Here is a 22717-nt window from a genome sequence, read left to right on the forward strand (position 1 = left end):
GGAAGATGGAGTTGGAAGGAGATTTTCTTTGATGATTAGGACAACGGTATGTGACTCCAAACGAGCACCTGTTTTTCCCCACGTAAATGAGTCTCAAGAAGGGCATAAGGGAATAGAACACATGTTTTGACCAAAAAGAGAGCTCTCGCAGGCAAACAAGAAATGTCGATGGAGCAAGAAGAAGAAGAAGGAAGGAGGAAGGAGGGGGGGTCTGAGAATTCTCCGTGGTAAGCTTAAATTGTAAGTTGCTTACTCTTGCGATTGGAGAAGAATGACTAGAATTCGGCAATGGTAGTAGTCATGATAGGCTACAGGCAAATGTCAAGGTATCACTGTGTATGGTGCTTGTTGCTTGTACTGTATTAAGGGACTCAGCAAAGAAAGCGATATAATGCCTTGTAACTTGAACAGAAAGCGGCTCCCGGTATGCCTACGAGCTGTAGCTGACAGCTGCAGGGCTGGCTCTGCGTACCCACTGCCTGAAAGGCTGTAAGTTCGCCTATGCAAGAACCAGCTTTCAAGAGAGCCGCCTGAAGTGCAGACAGCCTTCGTGAGCCTTTCTCCTCCAGAGCTGTGGCAAAGAAAGCGTGCACGCTACAGCGTGGGTGCGTGCAGCATGCACGAGCAAAAGCGGCCAAGTCCAGTGCCCTCGCTGGGCTTCCCTTTCGTGCGGACAAGGTGAGGCGAAGAACGAAGCCGCAGAGCAGCGGGCTTGCGTGTGCAGTGCAGCGAGTCGCAGAAGTCCAGCAAGGGCTCGTTCACAAGCCGAGCCGGCTGAGGGCGTCCTCGCTTCTGCGAAAGGGAAGGCGGAGCCGTAGCACTTCACCCCGCAGCGTGGAGACAGGCACTTTGCTAGTCCTTCAGCCTTGCAGAGTCCCTGCAGCTAGAGCTCAGCCAGGAGCAGGCGTCAAAGCAGAAGGCCTTCCTAAAGCACCCCTTCTCCGAGCAGCCTCCGGAAAGGGCTCATCCCGCTGCGGCTCTGCGCCTTTCTTCGAATGCAGACGCCCGGCACACTTGGCTCAGCGAGAGCTGCGTGGGCAGCTTGGACTCAGCGAAAGCCAAAGGGTGTCCTTGGAGCTCGAGCTTGTTGGGGAGGATGAAAGTTTGGGAAGAAAGTTTCACAGCTATGTAGGCTTGGCAGAAAGATGTGTGAATGTAGAAACTTAGCATGAGGTAGGAATGGAAGGAGGTTTTGATGGAGAGGAAAAGGTGTTCTGCTGAAACACTGATCGCTGACTAAGTGAGAAGGCAAAGGCTGGAAGATGGAGTTGGAAGGAGATTTTCTTTGATGATTAGGACAACGGTATGTGACTCCAAACGAGCACCTGTTTTTCCCCACGTAAATGAGTCTCAAGAAGGGCATAAGGGAATAGAACACATGTTTTGACCAAAAAGAGAGCTCTCGCAGGCAAACAAGAAATGTCGATGGAGCAAGAAGAAGAAGAAGGAAGGAGGAAGGAGGGGGGGTCTGAGAATTCTCCGTGGTAAGCTTAAATTGTAAGTTGCTTACTCTTGCGATTGGAGAAGAATGACTAGAATTCGGCAATGGTAGTAGTCATGATAGGCTACAGGCAAATGTCAAGGTATCACTGTGTATGGTGCTTGTTGCTTGTACTGTATTAAGGGACTCAGCAAAGAAACCGATATAATGCCTTGTAACTTGAACAGAAAGCGGCTCCCGGTATGCCTACGAGCTGTAGCTGACAGCTGCAGGGCTGGCTCTGCGTACCCACTGCCTGAAAGGCTGTAAGTTCGCCTATGCAAGAACCAGCTTTCAAGAGAGCCGCCTGAAGTGCAGACAGCCTTCGTGAGCCTTTCTCCTCCAGAGCTGTGGCAAAGAAAGCGTGCACGCTACAGCGTGGGTGCGTGCAGCATGCACGAGCAAAAGCGGCCAAGTCCAGTGCCCTCGCTGGGCTTCCCTTTCGTGCAGACAAGGTGAGGCGAAGAACAAAGCCGCAGAGCAGCGGGCTTGCGTGTGCAGTGCAGCGAGTCGCAGAAGTCCAGCAAGGGCTCGTTCACAAGCCGAGCCGGCTGAGGGCGTCCTCGCTTCTGCGAAAGGGAAGGCGGAGCCGTAGCACTTCACCCCGCAGCATGGAGACAGGCACTTTGCTAGTCCTTCAGCCTTGCAGAGTCCCTGCAGCTATAGCTCAGCCAGGAGCAGGCGTCAAAGCAGAAGGCCTTCCTAAAGCACCCCTTCTCCGAGCAGCCTCCGGAAAGGGCTCATCCCGCTGCGGCTCTGCGCCTTTCTTCGAATGCAGACGCCCGGCACACTTGGCTCAGCGAGAGCTGCGTGGGCAGCTTGGACTCAGCGAAAGCCAAAGGGTGTCCTTGGAGCTCGAGCTTGTTGGGGAGGATGAAAGTTTGGGAAGAAAGTTTCACAGCTATGTAGGCTTGGCAGAAAGATGTGTGAATGTAGAAACTTAGCATGAGGTAGGAATGGAAGGAGGTTTTGATGGAGAGGAAAAGGTGTTCTGCTGAAACACTGATCGCTGACTAAGTGAGAAGGCAAAGGCTGGAAGATGGAGTTGGAAGGAGATTTTCTTTGATGATTAGGACAACGGTATGTGACTCCAAACGAGCACCTGTTTTTCCCCACGTAAATGAGTCTCAAGAAGGGCATAAGGGAATAGAACACATGTTTTGACCAAAAAGAGAGCTCTCGCAGGCAAACAAGAAATGTCGATGGAGCAAGAAGAAGAAGAAGGAAGGAGGAAGGAGGGGGGGTCTGAGAATTCTCCGTGGTAAGCTTAAATTGTAAGTTGCTTACTCTTGCGATTGGAGAAGAATGACTAGAATTCGGCAATGGTAGTAGTCATGATAGGCTACAGGCAAATGTCAAGGTATCACTGTGTATGGTGCTTGTTGCTTGTACTGTATTAAGGGACTCAGCAAAGAAACCGATATAATGCCTTGTAACTTGAACAGAAAGCGGCTCCCGGTATGCCTACGAGCTGTAGCTGACAGCTGCAGGGCTGGCTCTGCGTACCCACTGCCTGAAACGCTGTAAGTTCGCCTATGCAAGAACCAGCTTTCAAGAGAGCCGCCTGAAGTGCAGACAGCCTTCGTGAGCCTTTCTCCTCCAGAGCTGTGGCAAAGAAAGCGTGCACGCTACAGCGTGGGTGCGTGCAGCATGCACGAGCAAAAGCGGCCAAGTCCAGTGCCCTCGCTGGGCTTCCCTTTCGTGCGGACAAGGTGAGGCGAAGAACGAAGCCGCAGAGCAGCGGGCTTGCGTGTGCAGTGCAGCGAGTCGCAGAAGTCCAGCAAGGGCTCGTTCACAAGCCGAGCCGGCTGAGGGCGTCCTCGCTTCTGCGAAAGGGAAGGCGGAGCCGTAGCACTTCACCCCGCAGCATGGAGACAGGCACTTTGCTAGTCCTTCAGCCTTGCAGAGTCCCTGCAGCTAGAGCTCAGCCAGGAGCAGGCGTCAAAGCAGAAGGCCTTCCTAAAGCACCCCTTCTCCGAGCAGCCTCCGGAAAGGGCTCATCCCGCTGCGCTCTGCGCCTTTCTTCGAATGCAGACGCCCGGCACACTTGGCTCAGCGAGAGCTGCGTGGGCAGCTTGGACTCAGCGAAAGCCAAAGGGTGTCCTTGGAGCTCGAGCTTGTTGGGGAGGATGAAAGTTTGGGAAGAAAGTTTCACAGCTATGTAGGCTTGGCAGAAAGATGTGTGAATGTAGAAACTTAGCATGAGGTAGGAATGGAAGGAGGTTTTGATGGAGAGGAAAAGGTGTTCTGCTGAAACACTGATCGCTGACTAAGTGAGAAGGCAAAGGCTGGAAGATGGAGTTGGAAGGAGATTTTCTTTGATGATTAGGACAACGGTATGTGACTCCAAACGAGCACCTGTTTTTCCCCACGTAAATGAGTCTCAAGAAGGGCATAAGGGAATAGAACACATGTTTTGACCAAAAAGAGAGCTCTCGCAGGCAAACAAGAAATGTCGATGGAGCAAGAAGAAGAAGAAGGAAGGAGGAAGGAGGGGGGGTCTGAGAATTCTCCGTGGTAAGCTTAAATTGTAAGTTGCTTACTCTTGCGATTGGAGAAGAATGACTAGAATTCGGCAATGGTAGTAGTCATGATAGGCTACAGGCAAATGTCAAGGTATCACTGTGTATGGTGCTTGTTGCTTGTACTGTATTAAGGGACTCAGCAAAGAAACCGATATAATGCCTTGTAACTTGAACAGAAAGCGGCTCCCGGTATGCCTACGAGCTGTAGCTGACAGCTGCAGGGCTGGCTCTGCGTACCCACTGCCTGAAACGCTGTAAGTTCGCCTATGCAAGAACCAGCTTTCAAGAGAGCCGCCTGAAGTGCAGACAGCCTTCGTGAGCCTTTCTCCTCCAGAGCTGTGGCAAAGAAAGCGTGCACGCTACAGCGTGGGTGCGTGCAGCATGCACGAGCAAAAGCGGCCAAGTCCAGTGCCCTCGCTGGGCTTCCCTTTCGTGCAGACAAGGTGAGGCGAAGAACGAAGCCGCAGAGCAGCGGGCTTGCGTGTGCAGTGCAGCGAGTCGCAGAAGTCCAGCAAGGGCTCGTTCACAAGCCGAGCCGGCTGAGGGCGTCCTCGCTTCTGCGAAAGGGAAGGCGGAGCCGTAGCACTTCACCCCGCAGCGTGGAGACAGGCACTTTGCTAGTCCTTCAGCCTTGCAGAGTCCCTGCAGCTATAGCTCAGCCAGGAGCAGGCGTCAAAGCAGAAGGCCTTCCTAAAGCACCCCTTCTCCGAGCAGCCTCCGGAAAGGGCTCATCCCGCTGCGGCTCTGCGCCTTTCTTCGAATGCAGACGCCCGGCACACTTGGCTCAGCGAGAGCTGCGTGGGCAGCTTGGACTCAGCGAAAGCCAAAGGGTGTCCTTGGAGCTCGAGCTTGTTGGGGAGGATGAAAGTTTGGGAAGAAAGTTTCACAGCTATGTAGGCTTGGCAGAAAGATGTGTGAATGTAGAAACTTAGCATGAGGTAGGAATGGAAGGAGGTTTTGATGGAGAGGAAAAGGTGTTCTGCTGAAACACTGATCGCTGACTAAGTGAGAAGGCAAAGGCTGGAAGATGGAGTTGGAAGGAGATTTTCTTTGATGATTAGGACAACGGTATGTGACTCCAAACGAGCACCTGTTTTTCCCCACGTAAATGAGTCTCAAGAAGGGCATAAGGGAATAGAACACATGTTTTGACCAAAAAGAGAGCTCTCGCAGGCAAACAAGAAATGTCGATGGAGCAAGAAGAAGAAGAAGGAAGGAGGAAGGAGGGGGGGTCTGAGAATTCTCCGTGGTAAGCTTAAATTGTAAGTTGCTTACTCTTGCGATTGGAGAAGAATGACTAGAATTCGGCAATGGTAGTAGTCATGATAGGCTACAGGCAAATGTCAAGGTATCACTGTGTATGGTGCTTGTTGCTTGTACTGTATTAAGGGACTCAGCAAAGAAAGCGATATAATGCCTTGTAACTTGAACAGAAAGCGGCTCCCGGTATGCCTACGAGCTGTAGCTGACAGCTGCAGGGCTGGCTCTGCGTACCCACTGCCTGAAAGGCTGTAAGTTCGCCTATGCAAGAACCAGCTTTCAAGAGAGCCGCCTGAAGTGCAGACAGCCTTCGTGAGCCTTTCTCCTCCAGAGCTGTGGCAAAGAAAGCGTGCACGCTACAGCGTGGGTGCGTGCAGCATGCACGAGCAAAAGCGGCCAAGTCCAGTGCCCTCACTGGGCTTCCCTTTCGTGCGGACAAGGTGAGGCGAAGAACGAAGCCGCAGAGCAGCGGGCTTGCGTGTGCAGTGCAGCGAGTCGCAGAAGTCCAGCAAGGGCTCGTTCACAAGCCGAGCCGGCTGAGGGCGTCCTCGCTTCTGCGAAAGGGAAGGCGGAGCCGTAGCACTTCACCCCGCAGCGTGGAGACAGGCACTTTGCTAGTCCTTCAGCCTTGCAGAGTCCCTGCAGCTAGAGCTCAGCCAGGAGCAGGCGTCAAAGCAGAAGGCCTTCCTAAAGCACCCCTTCTCCGAGCAGCCTCCGGAAAGGGCTCATCCCGCTGCGGCTCTGCGCCTTTCTTCGAATGCAGACGCCCGGCACACTTGGCTCAGCGAGAGCTGCGTGGGCAGCTTGGACTCAGCGAAAGCCAAAGGGTGTCCTTGGAGCTCGAGCTTGTTGGGGAGGATGAAAGTTTGGGAAGAAAGTTTCACAGCTATGTAGGCTTGGCAGAAAGATGTGTGAATGTAGAAACTTAGCATGAGGTAGGAATGGAAGGAGGTTTTGATGGAGAGGAAAAGGTGTTCTGCTGAAACACTGATCGCTGACTAAGTGAGAAGGCAAAGGCTGGAAGATGGAGTTGGAAGGAGATTTTCTTTGATGATTAGGACAACGGTATGTGACTCCAAACGAGCACCTGTTTTTCCCCACGTAAATGAGTCTCAAGAAGGGCATAAGGGAATAGAACACATGTTTTGACCAAAAAGAGAGCTCTCGCAGGCAAACAAGAAATGTCGATGGAGCAAGAAGAAGAAGAAGGAAGGAGGAAGGAGGGGGGGTCTGAGAATTCTCCGTGGTAAGCTTAAATTGTAAGTTGCTTACTCTTGCGATTGGAGAAGAATGACTAGAATTCGGCAATGGTAGTAGTCATGATAGGCTACAGGCAAATGTCAAGGTATCACTGTGTATGGTGCTTGTTGCTTGTACTGTATTAAGGGACTCAGCAAAGAAACCGATATAATGCCTTGTAACTTGAACAGAAAGCGGCTCCCGGTATGCCTACGAGCTGTAGCTGACAGCTGCAGGGCTGGCTCTGCGTACCCACTGCCTGAAAGGCTGTAAGTTCGCCTATGCAAGAACCAGCTTTCAAGAGAGCCGCCTGAAGTGCAGACAGCCTTCGTGAGCCTTTCTCCTCCAGAGCTGTGGCAAAGAAAGCGTGCACGCTACAGCGTGGGTGCGTGCAGCATGCACGAGCAAAAGCGGCCAAGTCCAGTGCCCTCGCTGGGCTTCCCTTTCGTGCGGACAAGGTGAGGCGAAGAACGAAGCCGCAGAGCAGCGGGCTTGCGTGTGCAGTGCAGCGAGTCGCAGAAGTCCAGCAAGGGCTCGTTCACAAGCCGAGCCGGCTGAGGGCGTCCTCGCTTCTGCGAAAGGGAAGGCGGAGCCGTAGCACTTCACCCCGCAGCGTGGAGACAGGCACTTTGCTAGTCCTTCAGCCTTGCAGAGTCCCTGCAGCTAGAGCTCAGCCAGGAGCAGGCGTCAAAGCAGAAGGCCTTCCTAAAGCACCCCTTCTCCGAGCAGCCTCCGGAAAGGGCTCATCCCGCTGCGGCTCTGCGCCTTTCTTCGAATGCAGACGCCCGGCACACTTGGCTCAGCGAGAGCTGCGTGGGCAGCTTGGACTCAGCGAAAGCCAAAGGGTGTCCTTGGAGCTCGAGCTTGTTGGGGAGGATGAAAGTTTGGGAAGAAAGTTTCACAGCTATGTAGGCTTGGCAGAAAGATGTGTGAATGTAGAAACTTAGCATGAGGTAGGAATGGAAGGAGGTTTTGATGGAGAGGAAAAGGTGTTCTGCTGAAACACTGATCGCTGACTAAGTGAGAAGGCAAAGGCTGGAAGATGGAGTTGGAAGGAGATTTTCTTTGATGATTAGGACAACGGTATGTGACTCCAAACGAGCACCTGTTTTTCCCCACGTAAATGAGTCTCAAGAAGGGCATAAGGGAATAGAACACATGTTTTGACCAAAAAGAGAGCTCTCGCAGGCAAACAAGAAATGTCGATGGAGCAAGAAGAAGAAGAAGGAAGGAGGAAGGAGGGGGGGTCTGAGAATTCTCCGTGGTAAGCTTAAATTGTAAGTTGCTTACTCTTGCGATTGGAGAAGAATGACTAGAATTCGGCAATGGTAGTAGTCATGATAGGCTACAGGCAAATGTCAAGGTATCACTGTGTATGGTGCTTGTTGCTTGTACTGTATTAAGGGACTCAGCAAAGAAACCGATATAATGCCTTGTAACTTGAACAGAAAGCGGCTCCCGGTATGCCTACGAGCTGTAGCTGACAGCTGCAGGGCTGGCTCTGCGTACCCACTGCCTGAAAGGCTGTAAGTTCGCCTATGCAAGAACCAGCTTTCAAGAGAGCCGCCTGAAGTGCAGACAGCCTTCGTGAGCCTTTCTCCTCCAGAGCTGTGGCAAAGAAAGCGTGCACGCTACAGCGTGGGTGCGTGCAGCATGCACGAGCAAAAGCGGCCAAGTCCAGTGCCCTCGCTGGGCTTCCCTTTCGTGCGGACAAGGTGAGGCGAAGAACGAAGCCGCAGAGCAGCGGGCTTGCGTGTGCAGTGCAGCGAGTCGCAGAAGTCCAGCAAGGGCTCGTTCACAAGCCGAGCCGGCTGAGGGCGTCCTCGCTTCTGCGAAAGGGAAGGCGGAGCCGTAGCACTTCACCCCGCAGCGTGGAGACAGGCACTTTGCTAGTCCTTCAGCCTTGCAGAGTCCCTGCAGCTAGAGCTCAGCCAGGAGCAGGCGTCAAAGCAGAAGGCCTTCCTAAAGCACCCCTTCTCCGAGCAGCCTCCGGAAAGGGCTCATCCCGCTGCGGCTCTGCGCCTTTCTTCGAATGCAGACGCCCGGCACACTTGGCTCAGCGAGAGCTGCGTGGGCAGCTTGGACTCAGCGAAAGCCAAAGGGTGTCCTTGGAGCTCGAGCTTGTTGGGGAGGATGAAAGTTTGGGAAGAAAGTTTCACAGCTATGTAGGCTTGGCAGAAAGATGTGTGAATGTAGAAACTTAGCATGAGGTAGGAATGGAAGGAGGTTTTGATGGAGAGGAAAAGGTGTTCTGCTGAAACACTGATCGCTGACTAAGTGAGAAGGCAAAGGCTGGAAGATGGAGTTGGAAGGAGATTTTCTTTGATGATTAGGACAACGGTATGTGACTCCAAACGAGCACCTGTTTTTCCCCACGTAAATGAGTCTCAAGAAGGGCATAAGGGAATAGAACACATGTTTTGACCAAAAAGAGAGCTCTCGCAGGCAAACAAGAAATGTCGATGGAGCAAGAAGAAGAAGAAGGAAGGAGGAAGGAGGGGGGGTCTGAGAATTCTCCGTGGTAAGCTTAAATTGTAAGTTGCTTACTCTTGCGATTGGAGAAGAATGACTAGAATTCGGCAATGGTAGTAGTCATGATAGGCTACAGGCAAATGTCAAGGTATCACTGTGTATGGTGCTTGTTGCTTGTACTGTATTAAGGGACTCAGCAAAGAAACCGATATAATGCCTTGTAACTTGAACAGAAAGCGGCTCCCGGTATGCCTACGAGCTGTAGCTGACAGCTGCAGGGCTGGCTCTGCGTACCCACTGCCTGAAACGCTGTAAGTTCGCCTATGCAAGAACCAGCTTTCAAGAGAGCCGCCTGAAGTGCAGACAGCCTTCGTGAGCCTTTCTCCTCCAGAGCTGTGGCAAAGAAAGCGTGCACGCTACAGCGTGGGTGCGTGCAGCATGCACGAGCAAAAGCGGCCAAGTCCAGTGCCCTCGCTGGGCTTCCCTTTCGTGCGGACAAGGTGAGGCGAAGAACGAAGCCGCAGAGCAGCGGGCTTGCGTGTGCAGTGCAGCGAGTCGCAGAAGTCCAGCAAGGGCTCGTTCACAAGCCGAGCCGGCTGAGGGCGTCCTCGCTTCTGCGAAAGGGAAGGCGGAGCCGTAGCACTTCACCCCGCAGCATGGAGACAGGCACTTTGCTAGTCCTTCAGCCTTGCAGAGTCCCTGCAGCTAGAGCTCAGCCAGGAGCAGGCGTCAAAGCAGAAGGCCTTCCTAAAGCACCCCTTCTCCGAGCAGCCTCCGGAAAGGGCTCATCCCGCTGCGCTCTGCGCCTTTCTTCGAATGCAGACGCCCGGCACACTTGGCTCAGCGAGAGCTGCGTGGGCAGCTTGGACTCAGCGAAAGCCAAAGGGTGTCCTTGGAGCTCGAGCTTGTTGGGGAGGATGAAAGTTTGGGAAGAAAGTTTCACAGCTATGTAGGCTTGGCAGAAAGATGTGTGAATGTAGAAACTTAGCATGAGGTAGGAATGGAAGGAGGTTTTGATGGAGAGGAAAAGGTGTTCTGCTGAAACACTGATCGCTGACTAAGTGAGAAGGCAAAGGCTGGAAGATGGAGTTGGAAGGAGATTTTCTTTGATGATTAGGACAACGGTATGTGACTCCAAACGAGCACCTGTTTTTCCCCACGTAAATGAGTCTCAAGAAGGGCATAAGGGAATAGAACACATGTTTTGACCAAAAAGAGAGCTCTCGCAGGCAAACAAGAAATGTCGATGGAGCAAGAAGAAGAAGAAGGAAGGAGGAAGGAGGGGGGGTCTGAGAATTCTCCGTGGTAAGCTTAAATTGTAAGTTGCTTACTCTTGCGATTGGAGAAGAATGACTAGAATTCGGCAATGGTAGTAGTCATGATAGGCTACAGGCAAATGTCAAGGTATCACTGTGTATGGTGCTTGTTGCTTGTACTGTATTAAGGGACTCAGCAAAGAAACCGATATAATGCCTTGTAACTTGAACAGAAAGCGGCTCCCGGTATGCCTACGAGCTGTAGCTGACAGCTGCAGGGCTGGCTCTGCGTACCCACTGCCTGAAACGCTGTAAGTTCGCCTATGCAAGAACCAGCTTTCAAGAGAGCCGCCTGAAGTGCAGACAGCCTTCGTGAGCCTTTCTCCTCCAGAGCTGTGGCAAAGAAAGCGTGCACGCTACAGCGTGGGTGCGTGCAGCATGCACGAGCAAAAGCGGCCAAGTCCAGTGCCCTCGCTGGGCTTCCCTTTCGTGCAGACAAGGTGAGGCGAAGAACGAAGCCGCAGAGCAGCGGGCTTGCGTGTGCAGTGCAGCGAGTCGCAGAAGTCCAGCAAGGGCTCGTTCACAAGCCGAGCCGGCTGAGGGCGTCCTCGCTTCTGCGAAAGGGAAGGCGGAGCCGTAGCACTTCACCCCGCAGCGTGGAGACAGGCACTTTGCTAGTCCTTCAGCCTTGCAGAGTCCCTGCAGCTAGAGCTCAGCCAGGAGCAGGCGTCAAAGCAGAAGGCCTTCCTAAAGCACCCCTTCTCCGAGCAGCCTCCGGAAAGGGCTCATCCCGCTGCGGCTCTGCGCCTTTCTTCGAATGCAGACGCCCGGCACACTTGGCTCAGCGAGAGCTGCGTGGGCAGCTTGGACTCAGCGAAAGCCAAAGGGTGTCCTTGGAGCTCGAGCTTGTTGGGGAGGATGAAAGTTTGGGAAGAAAGTTTCACAGCTATGTAGGCTTGGCAGAAAGATGTGTGAATGTAGAAACTTAGCATGAGGTAGGAATGGAAGGAGGTTTTGATGGAGAGGAAAAGGTGTTCTGCTGAAACACTGATCGCTGACTAAGTGAGAAGGCAAAGGCTGGAAGATGGAGTTGGAAGGAGATTTTCTTTGATGATTAGGACAACGGTATGTGACTCCAAACGAGCACCTGTTTTTCCCCACGTAAATGAGTCTCAAGAAGGGCATAAGGGAATAGAACACATGTTTTGACCAAAAAGAGAGCTCTCGCAGGCAAACAAGAAATGTCGATGGAGCAAGAAGAAGAAGAAGGAAGGAGGAAGGAGGGGGGGTCTGAGAATTCTCCGTGGTAAGCTTAAATTGTAAGTTGCTTACTCTTGCGATTGGAGAAGAATGACTAGAATTCGGCAATGGTAGTAGTCATGATAGGCTACAGGCAAATGTCAAGGTATCACTGTGTATGGTGCTTGTTGCTTGTACTGTATTAAGGGACTCAGCAAAGAAACCGATATAATGCCTTGTAACTTGAACAGAAAGCGGCTCCCGGTATGCCTACGAGCTGTAGCTGACAGCTGCAGGGCTGGCTCTGCGTACCCACTGCCTGAAACGCTGTAAGTTCGCCTATGCAAGAACCAGCTTTCAAGAGAGCCGCCTGAAGTGCAGACAGCCTTCGTGAGCCTTTCTCCTCCAGAGCTGTGGCAAAGAAAGCGTGCACGCTACAGCGTGGGTGCGTGCAGCATGCACGAGCAAAAGCGGCCAAGTCCAGTGCCCTCGCTGGGCTTCCCTTTCGTGCAGACAAGGTGAGGCGAAGAACGAAGCCGCAGAGCAGCGGGCTTGCGTGTGCAGTGCAGCGAGTCGCAGAAGTCCAGCAAGGGCTCGTTCACAAGCCGAGCCGGCTGAGGGCGTCCTCGCTTCTGCGAAAGGGAAGGCGGAGCCGTAGCACTTCACCCCGCAGCGTGGAGACAGGCACTTTGCTAGTCCTTCAGCCTTGCAGAGTCCCTGCAGCTAGAGCTCAGCCAGGAGCAGGCGTCAAAGCAGAAGGCCTTCCTAAAGCACCCCTTCTCCGAGCAGCCTCCGGAAAGGGCTCATCCCGCTGCGGCTCTGCGCCTTTCTTCGAATGCAGACGCCCGGCACACTTGGCTCAGCGAGAGCTGCGTGGGCAGCTTGGACTCAGCGAAAGCCAAAGGGTGTCCTTGGAGCTCGAGCTTGTTGGGGAGGATGAAAGTTTGGGAAGAAAGTTTCACAGCTATGTAGGCTTGGCAGAAAGATGTGTGAATGTAGAAACTTAGCATGAGGTAGGAATGGAAGGAGGTTTTGATGGAGAGGAAAAGGTGTTCTGCTGAAACACTGATCGCTGACTAAGTGAGAAGGCAAAGGCTGGAAGATGGAGTTGGAAGGAGATTTTCTTTGATGATTAGGACAACGGTATGTGACTCCAAACGAGCACCTGTTTTTCCCCACGTAAATGAGTCTCAAGAAGGGCATAAGGGAATAGAACACATGTTTTGACCAAAAAGAGAGCTCTCGCAGGCAAACAAGAAATGTCGATGGAGCAAGAAGAAGAAGAAGGAAGGAGGAAGGAGGGGGGGTCTGAGAATTCTCCGTGGTAAGCTTAAATTGTAAGTTGCTTACTCTTGCGATTGGAGAAGAATGACTAGAATTCGGCAATGGTAGTAGTCATGATAGGCTACAGGCAAATGTCAAGGTATCACTGTGTATGGTGCTTGTTGCTTGTACTGTATTAAGGGACTCAGCAAAGAAAGCGATATAATGCCTTGTAACTTGAACAGAAAGCGGCTCCCGGTATGCCTACGAGCTGTAGCTGACAGCTGCAGGGCTGGCTCTGCGTACCCACTGCCTGAAAGTCTGTAAGTTCGCCTATGCAAGAACCAGCTTTCAAGAGAGCCGCCTGAAGTGCAGACAGCCTTCGTGAGCCTTTCTCCTCCAGAGCTGTGGCAAAGAAAGCGTGCACGCTACAGCGTGGGTGCGTGCAGCATGCCCGAGCAAAAGCGGCCAAGTCCAGTGCCCTCGCTGGGCTTCCCTTTCGTGCGGACAAGGTGAGGCGAAGAACGAAGCCGCAGAGCAGCGGGCTTGCGTGTGCAGTGCAGCGAGTCGCAGAAGTCCAGCAAGGGCTCGTTCACAAGCCGAGCCGGCTGAGGGCGTCCTCGCTTCTGCGAAAGGGAAGGCGGAGCCGTAGCACTTCACCCCGCAGCGTGGAGACAGGCACTTTGCTAGTCCTTCAGCCTTGCAGAGTCCCTGCAGCTAGAGCTCAGCCAGGAGCAGGCGTCAAAGCAGAAGGCCTTCCTAAAGCACCCCTTCTCCGAGCAGCCTCCGGAAAGGGCTCATCCCGCTGCGGCTCTGCGCCTTTCTTCGAATGCAGACGCCCGGCACACTTGGCTCAGCGAGAGCTGCGTGGGCAGCTTGGACTCAGCGAAAGCCAAAGGGTGTCCTTGGAGCTCGAGCTTGTTGGGGAGGATGAAAGTTTGGGAAGAAAGTTTCACAGCTATGTAGGCTTGGCAGAAAGATGTGTGAATGTAGAAACTTAGCATGAGGTAGGAATGGAAGGAGGTTTTGATGGAGAGGAAAAGGTGTTCTGCTGAAACACTGATCGCTGACTAAGTGAGAAGGCAAAGGCTGGAAGATGGAGTTGGAAGGAGATTTTCTTTGATGATTAGGACAACGGTATGTGACTCCAAACGAGCACCTGTTTTTCCCCACGTAAATGAGTCTCAAGAAGGGCATAAGGGAATAGAACACATGTTTTGACCAAAAAGAGAGCTCTCGCAGGCAAACAAGAAATGTCGATGGAGCAAGAAGAAGAAGAAGGAAGGAGGAAGGAGGGGGGGTCTGAGAATTCTCCGTGGTAAGCTTAAATTGTAAGTTGCTTACTCTTGCGATTGGAGAAGAATGACTAGAATTCGGCAATGGTAGTAGTCATGATAGGCTACAGGCAAATGTCAAGGTATCACTGTGTATGGTGCTTGTTGCTTGTACTGTATTAAGGGACTCAGCAAAGAAAGCGATATAATGCCTTGTAACTTGAACAGAAAGCGGCTCCCGGTATGCCTACGAGCTGTAGCTGACAGCTGCAGGGCTGGCTCTGCGTACCCACTGCCTGAAACGCTGTAAGTTCGCCTATGCAAGAACCAGCTTTCAAGAGAGCCGCCTGAAGTGCAGACAGCCTTCGTGAGCCTTTCTCCTCCAGAGCTGTGGCAAAGAAAGCGTGCACGCTACAGCGTGGGTGCGTGCAGCATGCACGAGCAAAAGCGGCCAAGTCCAGTGCCCTCGCTGGGCTTCCCTTTCGTGCGGACAAGGTGAGGCGAAGAACGAAGCCGCAGAGCAGCGGGCTTGCGTGTGCAGTGCAGCGAGTCGCAGAAGTCCAGCAAGGGCTCGTTCACAAGCCGAGCCGGCTGAGGGCGTCCTCGCTTCTGCGAAAGGGAAGGCGGAGCCGTAGCACTTCACCCCGCAGCGTGGAGACAGGCACTTTGCTAGTCCTTCAGCCTTGCAGAGTCCCTGCAGCTAGAGCTCAGCCAGGAGCAGGCGTCAAAGCAGAAGGCCTTCCTAAAGCACCCCTTCTCCGAGCAGCCTCCAGAAAGGGCTCATCCCGCTGCGGCTCTGCGCCTTTCTTCGAATGCAGACGCCCGGCACACTTGGCTCAGCGAGAGCTGCGTGGGCAGCTTGGACTCAGCGAAAGCCAAAGGGTGTCCTTGGAGCTCGAGCTTGTTGGGGAGGATGAAAGTTTGGGAAGAAAGTTTCACAGCTATGTAGGCTTGGCAGAAAGATGTGTGAATGTAGAAACTTAGCATGAGGTAGGAATGGAAGGAGGTTTTGATGGAGAGGAAAAGGTGTTCTGCTGAAACACTGATCGCTGACTAAGTGAGAAGGCAAAGGCTGGAAGATGGAGTTGGAAGGAGATTTTCTTTGATGATTAGGACAACGGTATGTGACTCCAAACGAGCACCTGTTTTTCCCCACGTAAATGAGTCTCAAGAAGGGCATAAGGGAATAGAACACATGTTTTGACCAAAAAGAGAGCTCTCGCAGGCAAACAAGAAATGTCGATGGAGCAAGAAGAAGAAGAAGGAAGGAGGAAGGAGGGGGGGTCTGAGAATTCTCCGTGGTAAGCTTAAATTGTAAGTTGCTTACTCTTGCGATTGGAGAAGAATGACTAGAATTCGGCAATGGTAGTAGTCATGATAGGCTACAGGCAAATGTCAAGGTATCACTGTGTATGGTGCTTGTTGCTTGTACTGTATTAAGGGACTCAGCAAAGAAACCGATATAATGCCTTGTAACTTGAACAGAAAGCGGCTCCCGGTATGCCTACGAGCTGTAGCTGACAGCTGCAGGGCTGGCTCTGCGTACCCACTGCCTGAAAGGCTGTAAGTTCGCCTGTGCAAGAACCAGCTTTCAAGAGAGCCGCCTGAAGTGCAGACAGCCTTCGTGAGCCTTTCTCCTCCAGAGCTGTGGCAAAGAAAGCGTGCACGCTACAGCGTGGGTGCGTGCAGCATGCACGAGCAAAAGCGGCCAAGTCCAGTGCCCTCGCTGGGCTTCCCTTTCGTGCGGACAAGGTGAGGCGAAGAACGAAGCCGCAGAGCAGCGGGCTTGCGTGTGCAGTGCAGCGAGTCGCAGAAGTCCAGCAAGGGCTCGTTCACAAGCCGAGCCGGCTGAGGGCGTCCTCGCTTCTGCGAAAGGGAAGGCGGAGCCGTAGCACTTCACCCCGCAGCGTGGAGACAGGCACTTTGCTAGTCCTTCAGCCTTGCAGAGTCCCTGCAGCTAGAGCTCAGCCAGGAGCAGGCGTCAAAGCAGAAGGCCTTCCTAAAGCACCCCTTCTCCGAGCAGCCTCCGGAAAGGGCTCATCCCGCTGCGGCTCTGCGCCTTTCTTCGAATGCAGACGCCCGGCACACTTGGCTCAGCGAGAGCTGCGTGGGCAGCTTGGACTCAGCGAAAGCCAAAGGGTGTCCTTGGAGCTCGAGCTTGTTGGGGAGGATGAAAGTTTGGGAAGAAAGTTTCACAGCTATGTAGGCTTGGCAGAAAGATGTGTGAATGTAGAAACTTAGCATGAGGTAGGAATGGAAGGAGGTTTTGATGGAGAGGAAAAGGTGTTCTGCTGAAACACTGATCGCTGACTAAGTGAGAAGGCAAAGGCTGGAAGATGGAGTTGGAAGGAGATTTTCTTTGATGATTAGGACAACGGTATGTGACTCCAAACGAGCACCTGTCTTTCCCCACGTAAATGAGTCTCAAGAAGGGCATAAGGGAATAGAACACATGTTTTGACCAAAAAGAGAGCTCTCGCAGGCAAACAAGAAATGTCGATGGAGCAAGAAGAAGAAGAAGGAAGGAGGAAGGAGGGGGGGTCTGAGAATTCTCCGTGGTAAGCTTAAATTGTAAGTTGCTTACTCTTGCGATTGGAGAAGAATGACTAGAATTCGGCAATGGTAGTAGTCATGATAGGCTACAGGCAAATGTCAAGGTATCACTGTGTATGGTGCTTGTTGCTTGTACTGTATTAAGGGACTCAGCAAAGAAACCGATATAATGCCTTGTAACTTGAACAGAAAGCGGCTCCCGGTATGCCTACGAGCTGTAGCTGACAGCTGCAGGGCTGGCTCTGCGTACCCACTGCCTGAAAGGCTGTAAGTTCGCCTATGCAAGAACCAGCTTTCAAGAGAGCCGCCTGAAGTGCAGACAGCCTTCGTGAGCCTTTCTCCTCCAGAGCTGTGGCAAAGAAAGCGTGCACGCTACAGCGTGGGTGCGTGCAGCATGCACGAGCAAAAGCGGCCAAGTCCAGTGCCCTCGCTGGGCTTCCCTTTCGTGCGGACAAGGTGAGGCGAAGAACGAAGCCGCAGAGCAGCGGGCTTGCGTGTGCAGTGCAGCGAGTCGCAGAAGTCCAGCAAGGGCTCGTTCACAAGCCGAGCCGGCTGAGGGCGTCCTCGCTTCTGCGAAAGGGAAGGCGGAGCCGTAGCACTTCACCCCGCAGCGTGGAGACAGGCACTTTGCTAGTCCTTCAGCCTTGCAGAGTCCCTGCAGCTAGAGCTCAGCCAGGAGCAGGCGTCAAAGCAGAAGGCCTTCCTAAAGCACCCCTTCTCCGAGCAGCCTCCGGAAAGGGCTCATCCCGCTGCGGCTCTGCGCCTTTCTTCGAATGCAGACGCCCGGCACACTTGGCTCAGCGAGAGCTGCGTGGGCAGCTTGGACTCAGCGAAAGCCAAAGGGTGTCCTTGGAGCTCGAGCTTGTTGGGGAGGATGAAAGTTTGGGAAGAAAGTTTCACAGCTATGTAGGCTTGGCAGAAAGATGTGTGAATGTAGAAACTTAGCATGAGGTAGGAATGGAAGGAGGTTTTGATGGAGAGGAAAAGGTGTTCTGCTGAAACACTGATCGCTGACTAAGTGAGAAGGCAAAGGCTGGAAGATGGAGTTGGAAGGAGATTTTCTTTGATGATTAGGACAACGGTATGTGACTCCAAACGAGCACCTGTTTTTCCCCACGTAAATGAGTCTCAAGAAGGGCATAAGGGAATAGAACACATGTTTTGACCAAAAAGAGAGCTCTCGCAGGCAAACAAGAAATGTCGATGGAGCAAGAAGAAGAAGAAGGAAGGAGGAAGGAGGGGGGGTCTGAGAATTCTCCGTGGTAAGCTTAAATTGTAAGTTGCTTACTCTTGCGATTGGAGAAGAATGACTAGAATTCGGCAATGGTAGTAGTCATGATAGGCTACAGGCAAATGTCAAGGTATCACTGTGTATGGTGCTTGTTGCTTGTACTGTATTAAGGGACTCAGCAAAGAAACCGATATAATGCCTTGTAACTTGAACAGAAAGCGGCTCCCGGTATGCCTACGAGCTGTAGCTGACAGCTGCAGGGCTGGCTCTGCGTACCCACTGCCTGAAAGGCTGTAAGTTCGCCTATGCAAGAACCAGCTTTCAAGAGAGCCGCCTGAAGTGCAGACAGCCTTCGTGAGCCTTTCTCCTCCAGAGCTGTGGCAAAGAAAGCGTGCACGCTACAGCGTGGGTGCGTGCAGCATGCACGAGCAAAAGCGGCCAAGTCCAGTGCCCTCGCTGGGCTTCCCTTTCGTGCGGACAAGGTGAGGCGAAGAACGAAGCCGCAGAGCAGCGGGCTTGCGTGTGCAGTGCAGCGAGTCGCAGAAGTCCAGCAAGGGCTCGTTCACAAGCCGAGCCGGCTGAGGGCGTCCTCGCTTCTGCGAAAGGGAAGGCGGAGCCGTAGCACTTCACCCCGCAGCGTGGAGACAGGCACTTTGCTAGTCCTTCAGCCTTGCAGAGTCCCTGCAGCTAGAGCTCAGCCAGGAGCAGGCGTCAAAGCAGAAGGCCTTCCTAAAGCACCCCTTCTCCGAGCAGCCTCCGGAAAGGGCTCATCCCGCTGCGGCTCTGCGCCTTTCTTCGAATGCAGACGCCCGGCACACTTGGCTCAGCGAGAGCTGCGTGGGCAGCATGGACTCAGCGAAAGCCAAAGGGTGTCCTTGGAGCTCGAGCTTGTTGGGGAGGATGAAAGTTTGGGAAGAAAGTTTCACAGCTATGTAGGCTTGGCAGAAAGATGTGTGAATGTAGAAACTTAGCATGAGGTAGGAATGGAAGGAGGTTTTGATGGAGAGGAAAAGGTGTTCTGCTGAAACACTGATCGCTGACTAAGTGAGAAGGCAAAGGCTGGAAGATGGAGTTGGAAGGAGATTTTCTTTGATGATTAGGACAACGGTATGTGACTCCAAACGAGCACCTGTCTTTCCCCACGTAAATGAGTCTCAAGAAGGGCATAAGGGAATAGAACACATGTTTTGACCAAAAAGAGAGCTCTCGCAGGCAAACAAGAAATGTCGATGGAGCAAGAAGAAGAAGAAGGAAGGAGGAAGGAGGGGGGGTCTGAGAATTCTCCGTGGTAAGCTTAAATTGTAAGTTGCTTACTCTTGCGATTGGAGAAGAATGACTAGAATTCGGCAATGGTAGTAGTCATGATAGGCTACAGGCAAATGTCAAGGTATCACTGTGTATGGTGCTTGTTGCTTGTACTGTATTAAGGGACTCAGCAAAGAAAGCGATATAATGCCTTGTAACTTGAACAGAAAGCGGCTCCCGGTATGCCTACGAGCTGTAGCTGACAGCTGCAGGGCTGGCTCTGCGTACCCACTGCCTGAAAGGCTGTAAGTTCGCCTATGCAAGAACCAGCTTTCAAGAGAGCCGCCTGAAGTGCAGACAGCCTTCGTGAGCCTTTCTCCTCCAGAGCTGTGGCAAAGAAAGCGTGCACGCTACAGCGTGGGTGCGTGCAGCATGCACGAGCAAAAGCGGCCAAGTCCAGTGCCCTCGCTGGGCTTCCCTTTCGTGCGGACAAGGTGAGGCGAAGAACGAAGCCGCAGAGCAGCGGGCTTGCGTGTGCAGTGCAGCGAGTCGCAGAAGTCCAGCAAGGGCTCGTTCACAAGCCGAGCCGGCTGAGGGCGTCCTCGCTTCTGCGAAAGGGAAGGCGGAGCCGTAGCACTTCACCCCGCAGCGTGGAGACAGGCACTTTGCTAGTCCTTCAGCCTTGCAGAGTCCCTGCAGCTAGAGCTCAGCCAGGAGCAGGCGTCAAAGCAGAAGGCCTTCCTAAAGCACCCCTTCTCCGAGCAGCCTCCGGAAAGGGCTCATCCCGCTGCGGCTCTGCGCCTTTCTTCGAATGCAGACGCCCGGCACACTTGGCTCAGCGAGAGCTGCGTGGGCAGCTTGGACTCAGCGAAAGCCAAAGGGTGTCCTTGGAGCTCGAGCTTGTTGGGGAGGATGAAAGTTTGGGAAGAAAGTTTCACAGCTATGTAGGCTTGGCAGAAAGATGTGTGAATGTAGAAACTTAGCATGAGGTAGGAATGGAAGGAGGTTTTGATGGAGAGGAAAAGGTGTTCTGCTGAAACACTGATCGCTGACTAAGTGAGAAGGCAAAGGCTGGAAGATGGAGTTGGAAGGAGATTTTCTTTGATGATTAGGACAACGGTATGTGACTCCAAACGAGCACCTGTTTTTCCCCACGTAAATGAGTCTCAAGAAGGGCATAAGGGAATAGAACACATGTTTTGACCAAAAAGAGAGCTCTCGCAGGCAAACAAGAAATGTCGATGGAGCAAGAAGAAGAAGAAGGAAGGAGGGGGGGTCTGAGAATTCTCCGTGGTAAGCTTAAATTGTAAGTTGCTTACTCTTGCGATTGGATAAGAATGACTAGAATTCGGCAATGGTAGTAGTCATGATAGGCTACAGGCAAATGTCAAGGTATCACTGTGTATGGTGCTTGTTGCTTGTACTGTATTAAGGGACTCAGCAAAGAAACCGATATAATGCCTTGTAACTTGAACAGAAAGCGGCTCCCGGTATGCCTACGAGCTGTAGCTGACAGCTGCAGGGCTGGCTCTGCGTACCCACTGCCTGAAAGGCTGTAAGTTCGCCTGTGCAAGAACCAGCTTTCAAGAGAGCCGCCTGAAGTGCAGACAGCCTTCGTGAGCCTTTCTCCTCCAGAGCTGTGGCAAAGAAAGCGTGCACGCTACAGCGTGGGTGCGTGCAGCATGCACGAGCAAAAGCGGCCAAGTCCAGTGCCCTCACTGGGCTTCCCTTTCGTGCGGACAAGGTGAGGCGAAGAACGAAGCCGCAGAGCAGCGGGCTTGCGTGTGCAGTGCAGCGAGTCGCAGAAGTCCAGCAAGGGCTCGTTCACAAGCCGAGCCGGCTGAGGGCGTCCTCGCTTCTGCGAAAGGGAAGGCGGAGCCGTAGCACTTCACCCCGCAGCGTGGAGACAGGCACTTTGCTAGTCCTTCAGCCTTGCAGAGTCCCTGCAGCTAGAGCTCAGCCAGGAGCAGGCGTCAAAGCAGAAGGCCTTCCTAAAGCACCCCTTCTCCGAGCAGCCTCCGGAAAGGGCTCATCCCGCTGCGGCTCTGCGCCTTTCTTCGAATGCAGACGCCCGGCACACTTGGCTCAGCGAGAGCTGCGTGGGCAGCTTGGACTCAGCGAAAGCCAAAGGGTGTCCTTGGAGCTCGAGCTTGTTGGGGAGGATGAAAGTTTGGGAAGAAAGTTTCACAGCTATGTAGGCTTGGCAGAAAGATGTGTGAATGTAGAAACTTAGCATGAGGTAGGAATGGAAGGAGGTTTTGATGGAGAGGAAAAGGTGTTCTGCTGAAACACTGATCGCTGACTAAGTGAGAAGGCAAAGGCTGGAAGATGGAGTTGGAAGGAGATTTTCTTTGATGATTAGGACAACGGTATGTGACTCCAAACGAGCACCTGTTTTTCCCCACGTAAATGAGTCTCAAGAAGGGCATAAGGGAATAGAACACATGTTTTGACCAAAAAGAGAGCTCTCGCAGGCAAACAAGAAATGTCGATGGAGCAAGAAGAAGAAGAAGGAAGGAGGAAGGAGGGGGGGTCTGAGAATTCTCCGTGGTAAGCTTAAATTGTAAGTTGCTTACTCTTGCGATTGGAGAAGAATGACTAGAATTCGGCAATGGTAGTAGTCATGATAGGCTACAGGCAAATGTCAAGGTATCACTGTGTATGGTGCTTGTTGCTTGTACTGTATTAAGGGACTCAGCAAAGAAAGCGATATAATGCCTTGTAACTTGAACAGAAAGCGGCTCCCGGTATGCCTACGAGCTGTAGCTGACAGCTGCAGGGCTGGCTCTGCGTACCCACTGCCTGAAAGGCTGTAAGTTCGCCTATGCAAGAACCAGCTTTCAAGAGAGCCGCCTGAAGTGCAGACAGCCTTCGTGAGCCTTTCTCCTCCAGAGCTGTGGCAAAGAAAGCGTGCACGCTACAGCGTGGGTGCGTGCAGCATGCACGAGCAAAAGCGGCCAAGTCCAGTGCCCTCGCTGGGCTTCCCTTTCGTGCGGACAAGGTGAGGCGAAGAACGAAGCCGCAGAGCAGCGGGCTTGCGTGTGCAGTGCAGCGAGTCGCAGAAGTCCAGCAAGGGCTCGTTCACAAGCCGAGCCGGCTGAGGGCGTCCTCGCTTCTGCGAAAGGGAAGGCGGAGCCGTAGCACTTCACCCCGCAGCGTGGAGACAGGCACTTTGCTAGTCCTTCAGCCTTGCAGAGTCCCTGCAGCTAGAGCTCAGCCAGGAGCAGGCGTCAAAGCAGAAGGCCTTCCTAAAGCACCCCTTCTCCGAGCAGCCTCCGGAAAGGGCTCATCCCGCTGCGGCTCTGCGCCTTTCTTCGAATGCAGACGCCCGGCACACTTGGCTCAGCGAGAGCTGCGTGGGCAGCTTGGACTCAGCGAAAGCCAAAGGGTGTCCTTGGAGCTCGAGCTTGTTGGGGAGGATGAAAGTTTGGGAAGAAAGTTTCACAGCTATGTAGGCTTGGCAGAAAGATGTGTGAATGTAGAAACTTAGCATGAGGTAGGAATGGAAGGAGGTTTTGATGGAGAGGAAAAGGTGTTCTGCTGAAACACTGATCGCTGACTAAGTGAGAAGGCAAAGGCTGGAAGATGGAGTTGGAAGGAGATTTTCTTTGATGATTAGGACAACGGTATGTGACTCCAAACGAGCACCTGTTTTTCCCCACGTAAATGAGTCTCAAGAA

The sequence above is a fragment of the Coloeus monedula genome, assembly GCF_965178545.1.
Source record: "Coloeus monedula genome assembly, chromosome: 17".
NCBI classification, from domain to species: domain Eukaryota; kingdom Metazoa; phylum Chordata; class Aves; order Passeriformes; family Corvidae; genus Coloeus; species Coloeus monedula.